This window comes from Lonchura striata, chromosome 26 (assembly GCF_046129695.1).
Source record: "Lonchura striata isolate bLonStr1 chromosome 26, bLonStr1.mat, whole genome shotgun sequence".
NCBI lineage: Eukaryota > Metazoa > Chordata > Aves > Passeriformes > Estrildidae > Lonchura > Lonchura striata.
In genome coordinates this window covers 7,973,440-7,992,614 of record NC_134628.1, presented here as the reverse complement: position 1 = coordinate 7,992,614, position 19,175 = coordinate 7,973,440, and the positions used below count along the sequence as shown (strand labels likewise).

The window sequence follows — 19,175 nt, the reverse complement described above, 5'->3', positions numbered from 1 at the left end:
TAAAATAAAATTTGTTTTCCTAATTTGCAAAATAAATCTTAAAATACAGAATCTCATTCTTGTCATTACTTGCTTTTATTTATTTCTTAACTTCTCCTACTTGATGTTTATCTTTTTTTGGGAGGGGAAGGAGATGGTTTCCCACCAAGCATTATAGGTTACTTTGAGCATTCCCTTAGTTGCAAAGATATACCCATACATTATTTTTCAGTCCCAAGAGATATGCAATTAACTTGTTCTAGAAGATTTGTACATTAACTCCATTGAAAATTAAGTCAGGGATACTTTAAATTCTAAATTATATAGATAGTTATGTATTTTCACTGACCTTAAAAATCAAAAACAAAACCAAAAAACCCAAACAAACAAACAAAAAAACCAAACCCCAAAACAAACTAATAAACCACCAGAAAGATCAAAATAAAAAAATACTTTCAAGAATTTTTCTAATGTTTTGCAGAGACGGCGAATTAAATTGTTTAATTAAATAAGAATGTATTTACAGCATTACTTTCTCTGAAATGTTGGGGGTTCAGCAGCCACTAAAATATGACCCACTTGGAAAAAGTCCTTAGGCTATCAAATCTCCAAATATATCTCTACACTATGAAAAGATTCCAAACCCTCAGGTATGATCCTGGCTGGAGGATTAAAATTTAATCAGGATGATAGCTATTATGAGCCATACTGTCTACCTGGTTCAGAGCCATAAAAGAAGCCTTGCATTGCAGAATCAGACCTTGCTCCTCATGTTGGACTACAGCTCCTGTTACTGCAAAACTTTGAGAAAAAAAGTGAATTACAGAATAAATAAATCAACAGAAATTTGACCCATATTAAATGTTTAATTGGGAACAGCTGATATTTTTATCATACTTTCCATCCAGCTGCCAGTTATTTATGAAATATAATGATTAATTATTATTATGCTTCTCACTATATTTTCATACATGCATCTGTTGTGCATTCCCACAAGAAATAAATATTTATATTTTTAAATTCCATCAATAATAGTGATGTCAAAAATGTCTTATAGGAAAATAAATACCAAAATTAAAACTGAATTGTCAATTTTTGACATAGTGATATTTTCTCCATAATTTAGGAAAAAGAAATAATGAATTGCAATTAAATTAGTTAATTCTGTTGTTCAACATCACTTACTCAACATGTGGTTTTGAACTCTAGAAAACTGCCAAAGGAAGAAGGAAAAGAAGCAAATAATTGCATAGATTCTCAGAGGTTTGGAAGGGACCATCAGGGAACTTAAAGCTTGAGTTATTAAGACCAGTTAATGCACAGATGAGTCCTAGGGATTTTTTTTTTTTTCCCTATGGAAGTGAAGTAGTTTTTACTATTTAAGAACAAAAGTACTATTCTGCCCTTCCTTCCTTCCTTCCTTCCTTCCTTCCTTCCTTCCTTCCTTCCTTCCTTCCTTCCTTCCTTCCTTCCTTCCTTCCTTCCTTCCTTCCTCCCTCCCTCCCTCCCTCCCTCCCTCCCTCCCTCCCTCCCTCTCTCCCTGCAAACTGTGAAGTAGTTACAGTAAATTACTCTTCCCTAAATATAATTTTAAAACTTAAAAATGAATGAAGAATAAAATTCTCTGAAGAAAGAGCATACAAAAGTAATTGTAAGATACGAATTAGGGTTAGATATTGAAAATTAAAAAATACAACATTGAAATGGTGGAATGGATGGTTTGAAGGGATTTTCTTTCTATTTGTCTGATACAAATGATGATATCCATTTTTACGTCTTCTAAAAATACATCTTGAAGTTACTACTATAGTTAACAAAATTAGTTCCAAAAGAAGAAATTGGATTGATGCGGATGAAAAGACAATCTTCTAAATTTTCATCATTTAGTACAAAGGATAACCCTTACCTTGCTAAGCTTTATGGACATTTCTATTCTCACACAAACACGGAAGAATTTTTCAACTGATGAGAATTTAAAAAAAAAAAAAAAAAAGAGAAATAAAGTGCAGAAAATTCTAGGCATCCACACTTACTAGATGTTGGTTACTAAATATTGGATCTGTTTCGTGGGTGAGGATACTTCCCATTCACACACACAGATACACCTTTTCCCCCTGCAAACATATGTGTGATTTTGGGTCTGAAAGAAGGAACTATCTTTTTTCTGTTCAACAGGCTTTGGTTTTCAAAGTCAAGGCCTATTCTTCCTGGATCTATTACCTGGATTTATTGCCTAGAAGGTAAGAAAAGTCATGAAATATTTGGTAAAAACTGTCCTAACTACATCTTCATGTAAACCATTCAGTCTAACTTAGGTTGCTTGCATGCAATTTTTTTTGCCAAGTATTATGGCAATTAAGGAATAAATACCTAGATAACAGATCATGTTTTACAGGAAGACATCTATGGCATGTTTAGCACACATCTACAACATACCTTTTTTATTAAAGGACTTTTTCAAGAAATCTCTCCACGTTTAGTTGTTCCAATTCTTTAACTCTGGATTTTTTCAAATATTAAAAAAACTCTCATTAAAAGCAACACCTTGCTTTCCAAATATCAGCTACCACAATTCTATTTGGGTTGTCTAGATAATACTAATCAGTAGAGGGAAATTGTAGGTATCACCTTGAAAAGATATTTTCTCTTATCACAGTCTATATTTTTACAACTATCATTCCTATAGAAACAGAATTCAATTTAAGACAATAAGAATAGTTTTTAGACTGCTAATAAGATAAGAAATCTACTCTGAAAATTTACCAAAGCTCATTTGCTTTACAAGAGGAATGTGAGAAGTGGAATGTAGGCAACACGGTGGTGAGAAACCCATTCCAAACCTACCAACTGAATACCTTCCATGACTTGACTGGATCAATGGAGAAAATTCTAAAGTGTTATTAATGAAAAACATTCCTTGATTAAACAGAGGTTAACTGAAGAAAGAACTGGATTGGTTTTTAATTTCTTGAATTTCTGGAGGTTGAAACTGGAAACAGAATCACTACAAATACAGTGAAGAAAAAACTATTGATTACTCAGACCCATCCAAATGTCAAAGAGAGGCTTTGTTTGTAAGAGGTATGTCATAAAAAGGCACTGAATTCAATTAAAGACACATACTTTTGAACAGATAAGTCCTAAATTCACCCTCTGGAAAAGCAAGACATCAATCAGAATAGAAATTCTATCAGCAATAAGTGAAATTTCAAGCTGTTATTAATTAAAAGGTAATTGTGCAACTAGGTCACGTCTATTTTTTAAATATCCTATTGCAGTGCTTCTGCCAAGTAAAAATACTATTGGAAAAGCTGAAAGTGCACTTTCATTGCACTTAGTTGAACTGCAGCAGTTTTCACAGGAAACACTTAAAGAACCAGCAGTGTATCCAAGTTCCTAGCAAGGTACTTCTGGATTAGTACTTGCAAGTTTCTCAAATAGATGAACCATAGTATCATTTCAAGTCATTTGGTGTGAAAGAACATGTTGAGCATATATGGTGTCTTGTCCATCATTTTTAGCTTGTAAAAGAAGAAAATAGCCATTCTTCTAAATCTGCAACTACAGCATATGCAACATCTATGGAAAGTGTGCACTAGAAATTCAGCTAGAAATGACAATTTCTTAAAAGGCTGATAACTGAAGAGAACAGAACAGAGGCTGAGTTGCTGCACATCCCTACAATTCTTTGCTCTCATCTGGCAGAAATCATTTGATCTGGAAGCTCATTTGAACCTTCATTTAAGTAGTGACTAAGAGCACACGTCTTGAAATTACATTCTCCAGATCTTTCAATTTCTTCTAAATATTTCTTTTACAATATGAAGAACTTATGCTACAGACTGCAGAGGCACCAAGTAGTGACTAAAGGAACTTGCCTATCAATTGCTTCAAGGAAAGTAAATGTGTTTTCCCACTATCCTTCTTCCCTTCTCCTTTGGAAAATTGAAATCCTTTTCATCAGAGACAGTCAAATAGTCTATCACAACATCCAATATGAATGATCTAGAATAAATATTGTTCTCCAGAATGTCCTTCTTTTACCCTTTGAAAACTTGACTTTCAGGGGGAAAATGTGGTTCTTTAATCTTGGGTATTTAGACTCTATGAAAGTCTACTTTTCAAAAGTAAATGGTTAGGAATTGATTGGGAGGATTGCTTCTTCAGCAATATGTTTTAAAAGTGATTGTCAAAATAGACCAGTGAAATTTGGAGCGTAGATAAAGTCTATTAAACAAACTAAACAAATGAAAAGAAGTGGACCTGATTTGTACAATCATGTGCAGACACATATATGTACACATCAATAAAAATGAGTATTTTATTCCTGTAACCAAACCATCTTAAGTTGCTTAAAACCATAGGAATAATGACAAGTAATGTTTTCCATTATAACTCATAGAAGAAAGCGCTGCTACTGACTTAGAAAAAAAAAATCATATTAGAAACAATATTCAGGCCAAAATATTTTCAGAAGCAACATGGTTTCAAATAGACTTGGCTACTTTCTACATCTTCAACTGCCAAGAGCTATCTTTGCATTGTGGAAGAGAAGTGAAAAAGTGGCAACCAAAGAAACTGTTTCTTTGGTAGTTGTTTATGAGTTTGAGCTTTTAGGTTTTGTTTTTTGGGATTTGTGGATTTGGGGGCTTTTCCCTTGGTTTGCTATTGTTTCTAACACAAGATCTATTTTTTACGTAGAATGTTAATTAACCCTATCAGGAGATAGGTTTTGATTTGGGGAGTAAATCAAATGTACAACAGCTTTGATAGAAGTTCATGCCTAGAATGCAACATAAAACAACTCTTCAGATGGAACCAAGTAATTGTACACCTTTGGTTCTAGATACTTGGGACTAACTATTTATTTCCAGCAGAATTCTTTGCATTGCTTTGTGAATGTGTTGTTTGTTTTTTTTTTTCCTAAATATTTTGACTTTCCTGACCAAGACTGGAAACCAAAACCTGCAACAATCAATATCAAAACAACAAATTAATTCACCAGGAAAAAGAACTAGATGGTAGATTCACTAAAAAAAGAACTAGAGGAGATGCTTTTTTTTCTTTCAAATCTAGATTCTAATAGTGGGGTAAGTCCCCTTCAAGCAAGATGGCAGAAATAAACATAGGAGCATGTTGCTCTTAAAAGCTGGATGAAAAGCTCTGTTTAATAAATTATGGGCGTGTTCTGGGATTCTGGAAAGAATATAAAATTATCTTTAATTGACTGACATTGCCCCCCTCACACAGCCCCCTGAATATCAGGCTAGCCCAGAGATCCAAGGCTGTGAGGGGAGGAATATCAGGAGATGGCAAAGATTTCCAAAAGAGGCTCTTACCCCAATATATGTTGGTTCAGCTCTCTTTATTCTGTGGTGTCCAAGGGGAGAGTGGGGCAAAAGAGAACGGACAGGAAATGTCAGGGGTCTGTACAGACTTTGGACAGGGTGGGCTTCCCTGGCTCTCCACCAACCCCGTTAGGGCAGAAAGGAGGGTCCAGGGTTATCTGATCAGAGTCACAGGGACCTGGGGAAGGGGAAATAGAGTGCCCATGAGCTCACTGTAACACCTCATCCTTATTTGTTAAACAAGGTTACAGGAATTCACTGGGCTCGATTCAACCCTGAGTATGGGTTTCCCACCACCTACAGTTGGTGACATACTCAAGCCTCCTCAGGTTTGCCAACTCTATGTGGTTGACTTCTGAGGTAGAAGGTATGAGACCCTTGATAGCCTTGAAAATCAAGTGATGCAGGATCCCAAACGCCAAGGTAACAAGGAACAAAATAAGGAGTTACAAAATTGATCTAACAATAGATGTCCACCACCCCGTGAATCCCAGCCCTTAAACATTCTTTTCAGCATTCACAGGATGACAACTTGGACGGGGTTCATCACAGGGTTGCGTGGGAGGTAGGTTTTCTCTAAAAAGGAAAAACAAACATTTTAAGAAAATATTAAAGTTTCTGTTTCTGCCAGAAGGAATTCATGCTTGGGAACATTCTTCTTCTTCCATCCAGTGGCGTCTTCTCTTTGAAGCATCAGCTACTTGCTTCCTGTCCCCTTTTGTCTGACCTGGATTCTTGGGGACAAAAGGTTTCACCCACTTCTGGAGAATCCACCGAGGGCCTGAGGGAGTAGCTACACATACATGGCCACGACCCCAGGTTACAAGTTCATAGGGACCCTTGGTCTCCCAAGTTTCTGGATCGCTAATAAAGACCGGGGGATCCTGAGACAATTTGAACTGGTTGCCACTGTTAAAGTGACATACAACAGGTGGACTCATGTTTTCAAATGAGCAGTTCAGAAAATTGATGGTAAACATGTCTTTACAGAGCCTTTCTTGTGGAGACATCCACGGAGCTGAACAGTTTTGTTTTTTCAATACCTGTTTGAGCATCTGGTGGGCACACTCGACTACAGCTTGACCTGTGGGGGAGTGGGCAATGCCAGTTTTATGTTCCACTCCCCACTGTTGGAGAAATTTCAGAAACTCCTTGGATATATATGCTGGGCCATTATCTGTTTTGATCATTTTTGGAACCCCCAATACTGAAAATGCTTGTACTAGGTGTTGCTTGACACGTGCAGCCTTTTGTCCTATATGAGCAGAGGCATACACTGCACCTGAGAATGTGTCCACACTTCCATGGACGCATTCAAGGCGATCAAAACTCTGAATGTGTGGGATGTCTGTCTGCCATACCTCACAGCTGCTAAGGCCTCTGGGGTTTACCCCCATGCCCAATGATGGCACAGCCTGGAGCTGGCAATTAGGACAGTTGGTCACAATGGCTCGAGCCTGACTCCATGTTATCTGGAACTGTTGAATCAGACCTGGCACATTCTGATGGTAGTGCTGGTGACTCAGCTTTTCCTGTTGGAAAACATCAGGGAGACGTGCTTTTTTGACTGGTGCAGCAAGGGAGTCTGCCTTGCGATTCCCCTCTGCAATGTCACCTGGAAAATCAGTGTGTGACCTCACATGCATCACAAAGAATGGATGCTCTCGGTGAGAGATCAAATAAATCAGCCTTGAGAGCAATCTGAAGAGATGTTCATTCTCTATTTCTTTGAGCACAGCCTGCTCCGCCCTGGACACTACTCCTGCTACAAAGGCAGAGTCTGTCACCAAGTTGATTGGCTCAGAAAACTTCTCAAAAGCTCTCACCACTGCAGCCTGTTCAGCCACCTGGGGGGGATCCCTCCATAAGCTCAACATCAGCTTCCCAATGCTGAGTCTGTGGATTTCTCCATGTCATCACCGACTTGTAGGAAGCCCCAGAAACATCCGTGAACACTGTGAGAGCCTTGAGTACCCTCCGGCTCCTTTTCTCTTGAGGAATAAGGTGGAATTCCTCATTGAACAACTTGTGAGATGAGGCATGGACTGATATTTGTCCCCTGTAGCTGTCCAGAGATAGCTGAAGACTGGCACTGATCTGGAGCAAATGCTTTGGTCAATCTCTCAGGAGAGTTCCTTCCCTCCTCAGAAAGCCTGACTGGGAGGTGGATACATGCAAAGTCACACCCTGCTAATTCGCACAACCTCACCCTGGCCTTCTGAATCAGCTTTGCTATTAGCTCTTGTGGCCTAGTGATGGTTTTGGATCTTTGGAGCAATTGGAAAACCCATTCTATGATTAAGAGTGGATCCTTCTGCCCCTCGATCCATTGGAAAATCAACCCATGCAGGTGTGGCAGCTTTCCTAGAACAATGAACTGGAAATGCACATTTGGGTCACACCGGTGTGCCTGCCTTTCTGACAAGGCCTTCTGTACCTTTTCAATTGCTGTCTTTGCCTCTGGGGTCAGCTCCCTTGGGGAGGCTAGCTCCCTCTCCCCCTTCAATAAATTGAAGAGAGGTTCTAGGTCCTCATTTGTGAGGCCTAGCCAAGGCCTTACCCAATTTAAAGACCCACACAGTGACTGGAGGTCTGCTAGTGTTCTGGGGTTGCAATTGATCTCCAATTTCTGCAGGACAATAGTCCTTGCAGAGATTTCCAGGCCCAGGTATCTCCAAGGTGGCATTCTTTAAACTTTGTTTTTCTGCAATTGAAATCCAACAGACATTAAAACTTCAACCACTAGGTCAAGCGTGTATTGGAGTATAGAGTCATTGGGAGCACACACAAGCACATCATCCATGTAGTGAAGGATCCTTTCTCTCTGCACGTACCGGAGACAGTAGCAAGGCTATGTACTATTGGCATATGAAAGGACTGGATTTTGGACCTTGGGGCAAAATTTTCCAGTGATAGCGTTTCATTGGGGCTTCCTGATTGATGGTAGGAACCGAGAATGCAAACCTCGGGGCATCTTCAGGGTGCAATGGAATTTGGAAGAAACAGTCCTTTATATCTAATACAGCTAATTTCCAATTCTGGGGGAGCATAGCTGGACTAGGTATCCAGGTGCGGCTTTCGGGGGTCACTTGCGGCTTTCCCCCACCCCTCCCCGGCCCCCCGGGACCCTCCGGCTAGCTGTCCCCTCTCGGGGCCGGGGTTTTCCGTGGTCCCGCTGCCCTGGGCTCACCAGGCACCGTCTGGGTTAGCACGGTCCGAGCTGCGGCGCTGCCTCAGTCACCGCTAGGATTCGAGATAAAGAGACCAAGAGAGACCAATGGTATGCTTGTCCAGAGAGATTGTATTGCCTGAACCATAGCAGGGACCAAAGGCCCCGGGCCACTGCCCAGATACAGTTTTATACAGCAAAATTAAGAGATAAGGACTAAACAATAGAGACAGTGTTCAGCTAAGGCACATCAGAACCACCCCAGGGGCCGGGTCCAATGGGAACTGCTCAGGGGTGGGGAGAAGGGGGTCTACAGAGGAATGCTGAAGCGGGACTTTCCCGAAACAGTGGAGCATACATAAATGTATCTTTTACCTCAGTTTACCATTCCCAAGGCCTTTCTAAAACAACGGGGCATACATGAATGTATCCCTTTCCTCAGTTTACCATTCCCAAGGCCTTTCTAAAACCTTCCTCCACACTACCATGCCAGCATGATGGCAACATCCCGGGTTGGGGAGGTCCCATGTCTTCTACAACTTTGTTTATTTCTCTGAGATCGTGGAGCAATCTCCACTTGTCCTTCCCGGGCTTCTTTATTACAAAGACTGGGAAATTCCAAGGGCTGTCAGTTTCTTGCAGGTATCCTTGAGCTAACTGCTCCTTCACAAGTTTCTCAAGCGCCTTAAGTTTCTCACTACCCAAAGGCCACTGAGCTACCCACCTTGGGGTGTTATCCAACCACTTTAACTTGTGGGCAGGGCACCCCACAGTCGCTACTTCCAAAAATCCTGGGGTGTTTCAGGAATGCTCAACTGGACTCCCCACTGGGACATGGTGTCTCTCCCCCACAGAGGAGCCTTATAGTCTGCCACAAATGGGCAAACACTTGCCAATTTCCCATCAGGTCCCTCAATTTGCACAACATTTTTTGAAATTTTTGCCAATGTGGTTCCTCCTATGCCCTGAAGTTTGCCTGCCACAGGTTGCAATTCCTAGTGTGGTGGTCACATGGTTTTAGGTATTACCGTGATGTCTGCACCTGTGTCCAGAACCCCTTCAACCTGAAGGTGCTCTGACCCATGTGTTAGTTTGCATGCCATTGAGGGTCTATCCTCTCCTACTACCTCTGCCCAGTAGATCTCTGGTGATTTTCCTTCTACTGTTATTTCTACTGGGATGGGGATGGCTTGTGCCAGAATTTGCCCCTTTTCTAGATAGAATGGAGGGTGTAAACAGCATGCCAATAGCATAAGACTGGATATTTTTCCCTTAATAGTCATGGGAACTATTTCAATCTCTGGAGGTGTGTGTGCTGTGTCCCCAGTAACAAAATACTCACTGTCCAGTTCCATATTGTACACCTGTAGGTCTTGTGAGCTGTTTTACAGGTCCACTATAATGACTTCCCAATCAGTGGATCTGAAATGAGATCCTTTGGCAGTCCCTAGGCGAGGTCTGCCTAGCAGCTGCTCGACCTTGTTAGTTGTACATTTGACATTTTTATTTTTCTCTCCCCCCCGCCACCATGAGTCCTACCCTCCCCCTTATTCGTTAAGAGAGAGGCCTTGTCCTGTGTGGGTTCTGCTATATTTATGTCTTTGCGTGTAGCTGTCTTAGCAGTGTGCACGCACTGTACACTTAGTTTTTGTTTGTTGATCTGTCTCTGGTTCTGGTTTTGAGGACAGTTTCTGGCAAAGTGTCCTGGTTTCTTGCAACGCAGGCAGATGATGTGCTGCAGCTGTTGTGATGACATTGGTTGTCTCCTTGGACTTGGTGCAGCAGTGGCAACAGGCTGTAGTTCTGCAGATGTTGTATGGCTGTCAGGGGTATCGAGCAGCCCTGCTCTCCTGACGCAGGCATCAAGCATCTGAGCAAGACTAGGTGCTGGGTCGAGAGGAAGACTGAGAATAATTCTATGACAGGTCTCATTTGCATTCCTCTGAGCCATTTTTTAAATCAGCTCTGTTTGTACCCCGGGGTGTTGCACCTATCTTTCAACTTGGGTTCTCAAACAACCCACAAACTGTAAAAAACTCTTGGAAGGAAACTTTAATGTTTAATGTTAATATAGCTGCCTTTAGCCTCCGTTACTGGTAACTAATACAATGTTTTTTCTGCAGCATTACAGATTTTTTCCAAAACTGACCTAGATAACAGTCTGGTTTGTTTTTCTGGGCATTGTATGTCTCCTGTACCACATAAATGATGCATTGTAATAGGATTGCCATCACTGTCAATGGCCTCACTGGGTGTGTGTTGTATTTCTTGTAAAACTACTGTCAAAGCTAACTTCCACTTACTTTCCTATATCTCATATTCAGAAGGTGTTAGTAAACATTTAAATAAATCAGTGATATCATTAGGTACCATTTCATTTGAATTAAACGTTGCCCTAATCATACCTTTAAAAATCTCACTGGACCTCCCAAATTCTCTCTGTATTTTACAGATCTCTGTTTTGTCTCTATATGGTAGTGGCTGTTATGAGTGAGCACAAGAGGCCATCTGATCCGATTAACAGAATTTATTTAATTCATTTAATAGAGTATATGAGAGCAAAGCAAAAAGCAGCGCTGCGGCGACAGAGGGGAGCAACCGCTCCGCCAAACTGCCGCGCCTGTGATCCCCTAGCTCACTGTTTTTATCTTCTTCCTTAGTTCACTCGTTTCTTCTGCGCAATCGCATTCTGTTGCTAGGTGGTCGTTTTCTGCCTTCTGGTGGTCGTGGGATGAAGACTGGTTGTCTTCCTCACAGGTGTCCTTTGATCTGGGGATTCTCACAGTCTCAAGTATACGTGTTATCTTAGAAATGCGTGTTATCAGTTAAGCAATGCAAAGCCTATTGCCTACTACCGCTGTAAAAGCTTAGGAATGCGTGTTATCAGCAATTCACAGCCTGTTGCCTATTACCGCTGTAAAAAAACAAACTTCCTTGAAACAAATTACTATCTGCAGCTGCATCGAACAAAAAGGTCACCCTTCTCTTACAGTGGCTGGTATGTTCTGGTACCGTTTCTCCTTCCTAAATAAACAACCGTTGCTAGAGATGGTATAGATTCATCTCTAATGTCGGTAGAGGCAGGGTTGTGTACCCCCGCCACCCCCTGAGTCCCGGTAAGAGGCAGCGCCAGGGTGCCGGTGCTGCGGTGGAAATTCTGGGCTGCCCTGACTTCCCCCCGCGCCGGGGCTGGGAGCTGTGCAGGGGCGGCCCCGGCCCCATTCCCGTTCCCGGGGCAGCGCGGGGGCTGGCTCTGATAAGCAGGGTGTTGGGGGGCTGTCGGAGATCGGAAGGGATTGAACGAGGGGCGGGTGCGTGGGGGCAGGAAAGGATTGTGAAGGGGAGGGGGTTGGAGCACGTGGTCACTGCCATTATGGTGCCGCGTGTGTTTCAGCGGCATTGCTGGGTGCTGGGAAGAGAATTCCTCAGTTTCGGAGAAATACGGACTATATTTCTCAGAAGAAACAGGTGTTAGAAGAGGATACAGGGTGGGTGAAGGGATATCAGGGCTGGGATATTGAGGAGGTGGGTAGGTGGGGGGAAAGGGGTTATTCGGACTGTGATTCTGTGTTTGTATGCTCTTTTCTGCTTCTAAAAAATCTTTTTTCAGGCTTGTAAAAATATCGGAATAAATCGAGAAGCTTTATGTTCACCATTTTCGACTTTTAAAGTTAATATCTGTCCAATTTGGTCCCAAAAAGAAAGCGAATTCAGTTCTTGCACAGTAAAATTTGGTATTTCTGCTAATAGCCAGCATGCAAAATGCAGGAGGAGCTTATTTGAGAACGATACATTGTTTAAAATGTTGCTAAGGTCTTTTAGTGTGCTCTTTTGTTCCACCGATACTTTTGCACCCATTATTTTAATCGTATCGCTGGTCTATTCTCCACCAGACTTTGTAACACAGTAAGAATTGTTTGAATTCCTGCCGTATCGCGGGATCCGGGCGGGGGGACGGGTTCTCGTCCCGCCACTGCTGGAGCGGCTCCTGCCCTAACTCTGGGACAGGGGATTTCTCCCGCGCAGGGTTCCTGGCTTTACCGTCTCGAGCAGCTCCCGCAGTCACTGTGGTAATAACCCTCCCAGCCAGGCGCGATCCCGGGGTGATGTGATCGGAGGACTTACCAAGCCTATGAGCTGCGGGGTTCGTCTGTGAACTCGCCTGGGGTCCCTCTCCAGCCAGCTCACCTGGGGTACTCAGGCGAGGTCCCCGACCTTTCCCAGTCACTCAAAGCCTTTAAAGGCAGCTAGAGTAATAGGGCAGTTGACTGTCCCAAAAAGCTATTGAGATCCTCTGAAATGGAGTCTCCAGCTTCTGCGTGGGCTTATGGCAGCACACGTTGGGAGCCAACTGACGTTCCCCCCTCACACAGCCCCCTAAATATCCAAGAGGAGTGGAAGTTCCAAGAGGGCGTCTGCCCCCTCGGGGGGCCTCTCATCAGGGGGCTTCAAGGTGGGCTGGAACAAGGCTTGGGCCAATGGGGTTACAGGCACTTGATGTTTCAGGGGAGGGTTACAGGCGTGGGGTGAACCGTACATCTTTTAGGGGGTGAGATGGAACAGTCCATTTGACCCCTGGACCCATCCGTAGGCAAGGGCATTGTCCGGCTAGCAGGGAGGACTGTTCTCATCCTGGCTGTATTACTTATGAATAATTCTATTTATCCATCCTTCCGAACACGTTGGTTCAGCTCTCTTTATTCTGTGGTGTCCAAGGGGAGAGCGGGACAAAAGAGCACGAACAGGAAATGTCAGGGGTCTGTGCAGACTTTGGGCAGGGTGGGCTTCCCTGGCTCTCCCCAACCCCATTAGGGCAGGAAGGAGGGTCCAGGGTTATCTGATCAGAGTCACAGGGTCCCGGGGAAGGCGGCACAGAGTGCCAATGAGCTCACTGTGACAGATGGTGGGAAAAATAGTGGTGAAGTATAATGGAAATACTCTTTGATTTAGTGTGTTTGTCTTCTAGAAACAACACTTTCTAGAAACAATGCTTTCTAATATTAAATGGCAGAGCCGCCAATTGAATCACTTTTGAAAATTTTTCCCAGTCTTCCAAAAAAAAGTTTATGCAAATACTAGCCAAAAAAACCCAAATTGACCCAAGAAATATTAAAAATTATAAAGGCTATTAAAAACGAAAAAATTGCTGATGGAATGCTAAGAGGTGTACATGTCGCTAAAGAAATACTGTAACTGAAAGCCATGAATTCTTTATATCATCATTTCATCCTCTTTCATATTTTAAATGTGAAAGAAAAACATTATTATGGATTCTAGACGTAGATCTCAGATTCATCTGACATATCAAGCAATTATATTTTTACTGGTTTGCTCGATGTTCTGCTGACTGCATTGCACATTTATTGGCTTGGTTTTTTGCTTCTTTCTGCTTTCAATACCAGGCAATCCATGCCATTGATAAAGAGTATGATTTCTCTCACCTGAGCAAATACATTTAATCTGTAAGACCCCTTTCTATTAAATGGACAGAAAAGGACTTCATTTATTCCACCTAACATTGATTCTTTTGGTAAAGGTCACCTGGAAAAAACTGTTTTCTGCTGGGATTCAACTCAAGGATTTGAATAATTGAGAAGACTGGTAGGCACTGGAGCATGGAGAGCCCCTCAGCCTCTGGGGATATATACTACAGAATAAAATTATCAACTCTCTCAACTTTATTGAGTGTACTGAGCACAATTCTGACTAGAAGCTGTTGTGCACATTGATAGCCCTTTGAAAGACATGTGGGAAGATGAATCTCACCTCCTGATCTGTGCATGTATTTGTATTTCTATTGACTATTTAGGAGAGCTAGATGAATTGCAGATGTCTAAAGTTAGGCGAAAAAAACCCACTCTCAATGCCTAGAAACAACTCCCTAGAAGTTGCAAAACACACAATGCTGCAGTTCTGTAAAATTTGCCAAAGCAATGACTGAAGCATTACATGTGTGCAAACTACCTGCACAGAGATATTTTTAGAGATATTCACAAGATATTCTTCACATAGGAAGATATGAAGACACATTTTTTAGCTCTTCAGTGAGTAAAACCCCTCAAATAGTTAAGATTTCTGAATTTAGCACTCCTGCAGTCACAATTCTTTAACTTCACAGGACTTAATTCAAAAACATCCAACTCAGAGAAAGATTGGAAAAGCCATATAGGTAAGAAAATAAGAAATTGCTTACCCAGAGTGTGTGTAGGAACACAGGGAAAGATCTAAAAAGAGCAAGAAAACAAAAATTAACAGTGACAATAAGATATATCCTGCAAGTTTCCAGCAAGAATTATGTATTATTTAATCAGTGACAAACTCATAAGAGCCTACACAACTGGGGCAAGATGAGGATACGTGTGCAGTGCTGGTACAGTTTCTCCCTTTGAAAAGTAGTGGAAAAGCTATTCGCTGAGGTTTAGCCGACTAGAGATGCAGAACAGGGGGCTCCAGAGCTGTCTGAAGGGAAGTGCCGCTCCCCAGCGGCTTCCAGCAGAAGCCGCGCTCTGCAGCACACGGCTGCCGCTCCAGTGAGCTGTGCACGAAGTAGTCGTTTCTTCGCCTCTGGGAGCCAGAGAGAGTGGTAGCAGGTAAGAGGTGAAGAATGAAGCTGCAAAGAAGCAGGCTTGTGTGTGCAGCCTTTGGACTGCTAGACGATGGTGGCTGCCACTCTTGTGCCTGTTCAATTCACTGGTAGCATGCATATGGAAGGAAGGTGTTCCAGGACAACTTTCCTGGGTTTTGACTTAGTCCTGATGCAACCCTACTTGGAAAGTCTTGCTTGTCCCCTGAGGCTCCGAGATGCAGAGAACGTGATGGCAGCTGCAGGAAAGAAGGGCTGCGCTGAGTTTGTTTACAAGCAAGAAGATAGATAGCTTCCTGTGCTTGGGAATGAGCTGCAGCTGGATTTTTGCAATTGCCTTCACTGTGCACAGAAGGCCAGTGCTCTGCTGCTTCGTTCTTCACCTTCTGTGAATGGCACACTTCTGAAGCTGAGCCAGGCTCTTCACCTTTGCTGCTTTTCAGCATCTTTGCTCCACCTATGGAAAAAGTTGCTTTTAAGGAGAGGCTGGAATAATGGAAGGAACCCAGTCCCTCTCACCATGTTCCCACTCATTACCAGTTGCCTCCAGTTCGGTCCCAGTTCTCTGCTGCATGGTCCCAATCGTTCCCAATATGCTTCCAGTCTCCCCGGTATGGTTACAGATACTGCCAGTAGATTCCAATATCCCCCAGCACATCTGTAATCAGTTCCAGGCACTAGCAGTGGCCCCATAAGGTGTTAGTTTTCCCGGTATGATCCTCCAGTCATGGTCAGAATATCCCAGTTGCCTCCAGCATGCATCCAGTCATGCCCAGATCCTGCAATTGGCTTGCAGCATGATCCCAATTTCTCTTAGTAGCTCCAAGTAGCCCAAAGTATGAGCCCAGTTGTTGCTCTGTTTTTTAAAAGTGTTAAGTTTTCTTTTAGAGTTCTTTGGAAAGTTTTCAAGTTCTCATTAAACTTCTTTAGCCTTCTGAGAACGTTTTAATCTTTGAGAGACAGAGGTCCCACAGCATTTCAGGTGGAAATAGAATCATTAACATCTTTCTCTGTGGGTGGAGAGAAATGATTGCTTGGTCTTTGGAGCAGTGTGGTTGGAGAGGTAGTAATTCCATCCTCCAATCCACGGTCACCTTTGGCATTCTCGAAATACCTCACCAGATGTTGGAAGAAAACAGGCTCTTTTTCTCTTTGGAACGTCCCAAGCTTCTGTGTACTCATTTCTTGTCCAATAGCGACATCTGTTGGCGCCGCGTGTGAACGACACCTGTGGGTGACCTCTTGATTAACCCTCTCTCTCCCGGGCCTGACTGCAGCCCTTGTGGGCAAGTCTGCTTCTATGGCGCCTGGTGGCAGCTGCCCACAGAGGCAGCCTAGAGGAGCAGATCCCAGTGTCCCTCAGGAGCCCAAAAATGGGGATCCCAGAGAGGGCAGAGCACTGCCAGTAGCGGAACCCTCAAAAGCCTGGAGAAGGGAAGGGGGGCTCCTTGGAGTCCCTGCGCCCCAAAGCAGAGAAGAAGGGGAGAAGGGAAGCCGGGAGCCCAAAAATTCCCGGCGTCTATAAACAGGGAGACCCAAGGGGGGGAGCTTTTCACATTCCTGGGACTTCCAGCAGCCTGGGGAGGGCAGGGATCAGGGAGCAGGGGGACCCTGTGTATAAGCGTGACCCCCAGCAGCTGGGGTAGGGGGGAAACCCAAACACCAAAGGGGAGGGACCAGGAACTGAGAACTCAGGAGATGCTTTTCCAGGGCTGAATCTTGGTATTGGGGAGGTTTAGTGGACCCCAGATGGCCGGTGACTTCTAGAGATGGACTTGGGCAGAGGGGCCTTCAAAGTCAATGTGCTCATCCCTTCTTTTCCCCAAACCAGGATTTCCCATTCCCAAGCCCTTGGAGGCTTCAAGGAAGAGGAAGATGCCCCGGGACACCCAGGCAGGTGAGAAGGAAGTCACTGCCCTTTCCCCCCTCTCTCCTGCTCCATCTCCCAGCCCAGCATGGCCCCCGGCTGCAGGATAACCCCCCTGATGACACCATCCTGCCGGGGATGCACTAGGGGGATCTCCTTCCCTCTGGCACAGAGGCAAATCCCATCCTCTCCTTGTCCTTTCTCCCCCAGACAGTCAGGAGCTGAGGATGGAGACTGGAGAGGACAAATCCCCGTGGCAGAACCTCTGGAAGAGGCCATTTTAAGCGGCGCCAAGGCACAAGAAAACGACAGGGAAGGAAAAGCCCCGGAGATCCCGCACGAGGAGGGGCTGTTAAGAGGCCATCTGAAGCCCCCTCATTCCCCATTTGCCTTCCAATTGCCATGAGGAGGAACCCCTTTCCCACCTGCAGTTCCGACTTGGAGAAGGCAACAGTGCAGGCGCAGCCACTGCACCGTTACACTAGCTGTTCTGAACAAGGCTTCACAAGAACTTGGCAAAGACTTGGTGAAGACCTGGCATGGACTCAGCACGGGGCGGCCTGCTGCAATGCCTGCTTAATTCTCCACCTTTAAGCCTAATGAACTGTTGGGGTGACCCTGGTGGTCTCTCACTGAAGACCCCTCACCTGCCTCATTACCACCGTGACAGACGGAGATCCAGAACCCTCTTCCAAGGACTGAGACTGAGACCCCTACCACAGGGAGTGGGGGAAATGGTGGTGTAACCACTAATGACATGACCTGTTCTCCTCCAGTAACTTCAATGGACTTATTCTTCATTGTGTTTGTTCTGCCTTGGTGGTTTCAGTTGACTCACCAGTTCCCCCACAGAAATTTTCAATAGACTCTCATTGTTCTGCATGCTCCCCTCTTTCTCCTTGGTGGACTATAACTGGACCCCTGGGTTGGGTAGGACTTTGGAGACTCTCCCTGACACAAGACGGATCCCCATCGTCCAGACCAGTGAGGATCTAACCTGTGTTGGTAGCTATTCCCATCCACCTCTTTCCCTCTCACTCTCTATCCTTCTATTTCTTTTCTGACCCCACTACCACATTTATTGTTTTGGCCCCTAATAAAGGTGCATTTGTTGTGATTAAACTGATAGTCCCCTACTGTTTGTCTTTTGCACTTTTGGGATCAGTTAACGAACCATCATGACACACTGCTACAAGTGGATCGTGACATGTCCGGACCTCAACATTTCCAAACTTCGCAGGATTTCTCCAAAACTACAGATGTCAGCAACTAGGAACCTGTGTGATCTTAGATCCCCAAATACCACCTCTAAGCAGATACCCAGAGCCTGGAGAAATTACTTCTTTTTCCCATGGAAAATGGCCTCCAATTGTGGCCACTTGCACTGGCCCACAGTGGCATCCTGACCTTAACATTTCCAAACTTTTTCCTTATATGCTTTTCATTGTTTTATAGAATTTTCTTTGACGTGATTTGATTTTTCCGAAACTTGGCTTGTAAACGTTTTAAAGGTTGTGTTAAATATACTTCACAAGTAGTTCAAACAGCAGTACTAGCAGAAATATTTTGCATTTCAATGACATTTTACAGTTCCTTTCAAGAATGCTTGTTGGATTCTTTTGTACATAACTCTTAAAACTCCTTTCTTCAAAATGTGAATTAATTTATATAAAAGAATATAATTTGTTTAATCCATAATACTGACTTTTGCAAAATGGATGCTCATGAAAGTGCTGATTTGCCAAGCTTATGTACCGCAGCATTCAAGATGAAACAGAGACCCAAACCAAAATGGACACTTCATAGTCACTTATCTAATGAGTTACCATCAATTAAGGTAAACCAAAACTGAGATTGGAAACCCTTAACTACCAGATATTATTGTCCTTATTTAATTAAGCCAACAATGTGCTCACCACCTATGCAAATAGCAAAGATTGTGTTAAATCAATATCAATTCTTCTAACTTCCAGAAAATACCTTGAGAATTACATTTTAACACAAGAATGTAATTACAATACAAACACAAGGATGTGTCATTTTTAATCGTATACCAGGATGTCACCTGTAAAACCTAACTAAGATGTTTCCTTTAATAATTTCAAATTGGTTTGATAAATGCTACTTTCCAAAGCAGTTGTATACATCACTAAACACAGAATGGTTCCTACAGCTGTGGAGTGTGTTACACCACTGCTACCTTCTACATGGCACTTTAAAATGTATTCT

The 19,175-nt window shown here is 43.3% G+C and overlaps 1 long non-coding RNA gene across 1 annotated transcript; it reads left to right on the top strand.

The window, feature by feature from the left end:
• Positions 1 to 11,867: 11,867 nt before the first annotated feature.
• LOC110469540 (uncharacterized) lies at positions 11,868 to 17,295 on the top strand. Its single transcript, XR_002465261.2, has 3 exons — positions 11,868 to 11,984; positions 16,911 to 16,976; positions 17,157 to 17,295. It is a non-coding gene; the product is annotated as an uncharacterized LOC110469540 (long non-coding RNA).
• The last annotated feature ends 1,880 nt before the right edge of the window (positions 17,296 to 19,175 follow it).